The sequence below is a fragment of the Meriones unguiculatus genome, chromosome 1 (genome assembly GCF_030254825.1).
Source record: "Meriones unguiculatus strain TT.TT164.6M chromosome 1, Bangor_MerUng_6.1, whole genome shotgun sequence".
Lineage (NCBI taxonomy): Eukaryota > Metazoa > Chordata > Mammalia > Rodentia > Muridae > Meriones > Meriones unguiculatus.
Window position 1 is genome coordinate 145949406 of NC_083349.1, and position 1820 is coordinate 145951225.

Below are 1820 nucleotides of genomic sequence, written 5' to 3' on the forward strand. Positions count from 1 at the left end.
GTGCACCACGGCGCGCAGGAGGGGCAGGCGCTTGGTCGTAGTAGGAGGGAGCTGTCAAGCTGGCCCACATCCGGCGCCCACCGCAGGCAAAGGATCGGAAATCGGTGTCAAGTCCGGTGGCTTTCCGGCTCTTGCTCCTAATGCCCCCCCACCCCCCAACACACACACACACCCGTTCCCAGCTCAACAACAGTCCAGTAAGCAGGCGGGAAATCGAGGCCTCAGGACGAAAAGGAGAGCTTAGTGTCAGGTCTCTCTCCAGTGAGCTGAGAGGGGTTCAGACCTGTCCCCCAACCAAAGTGGCATGCCAAAAGGCAAAACCACATCGCAGACCTCTCGTGAGACCCGGTGACCACACCTTTTTGGCTGTGTGACTTGAGGTAGGGGCTTCCCCATTCCAAGCTTTAGTTTTCCCGTCATGAGGTTATATTCCAGCGATGAACTACAGGTGCCTGGAACACAGCTAAAGTAGATGTGGCTGCCCTTAAATTTTGCAGAGCAAAAGGAGGGCACTGAAACCACTCAGGGGATTCTGGGTGGGCTTGTTAACTGGATCACCCAACATCTCACTGGCGAGATCATGCCACTTGCAGCCAAGCTCACTGACCCAAGTTCAATCCTGGAGACACATAATCAAAGGAGACACAGCTCCTGTGGGTTGTCCTCTGACCCCCGCCCTTCTCTGAAATAAATAATAGTACAGTAACAGGAAATCTAAAAAGTCAGCATCTACCTACAGCCTATGAGCCAGGCCTGTGCATCAACCCCAACCCCGTCAGGAGCAATTCTGACTTCTACCCTAATAATCAGGCAGTGGCTACCGGTTAAGTTTTCACATCCAGGAAACTGGAGCTTTAGAGAGCAGCAACTTGTCCACAAGAGACCGCCCTTACTGGTTCAGTGCTGCTTGGGGGCAGCTGAAGTCGGTACAATTCAGGCTGTCACCACATCCGGGGCGGGGAGAGGGGGGCAGGGGCTGGGGAAAGATGTCTGAGGCTGGAGCCAAAACCCAAACTACCACCTGGGGAAGCTGCACAGAAGCCAGAAGGATGGGGGGAGGCAAGGCCACGTGGAGCTCCTAGCCTGGCCGCTGAGCGTCACCTAAAAATCACATGCCCACCTGCACCTTCTCCAGGATGGGTGTGTCCCCAACATGTTCACTGGGTGGCCTCTGGGACTCGGACTCAGCCCTTTTCACCCCTTGACCTTGTGGAGGGGCTACAAGGTGGAGGCTGTGGGGCATGCCGGTGGGGGAATCAGCAGGAAGAGTCCTTGAGCAGATCTCACTCTCTTCCTCTGTGGTATGGGACTCCCAGTGCCACACCGCACTTTCTGAGGTGTGATGAAAGCATAACCCCTACAAGTTGACATTAAACGGGGATGGGGTGGAACTCTGCACTGCTATGAAGGCCAGGCACCTGCATGTCCCCTCTCTAGGTCACTGGTGGGCTTGTCAACTCCATTCCTGTTCTGTCAGTCCAGGAATGGGCTCAAGGCACGAAGGGAGCTTTGGTTCTCAGCTCCTGAGCAGGCAAGGGCTCGCTCAACTCAATTGTTTATTGCCACATCACAGCATCTGTTCACCAGTTCACTGCCCCCCGGGAAGACATGTTCAGGGACAAAAAGTAGGGGCTCACAGAAATTCGTTCATGTGCTCCTACTTCCGCACTTCCACTGACATGGCACCTAGTATCTTACCCCATTCTACTACAAAACCCCAATCCATATATCCCTCAGCAGACTCCACTCAGCCAAGGCAGAGGGAGTGGCCTTCCCCCACTGTCCACTATGCCCTTGACAGATGGCCTGGGGAACCTATC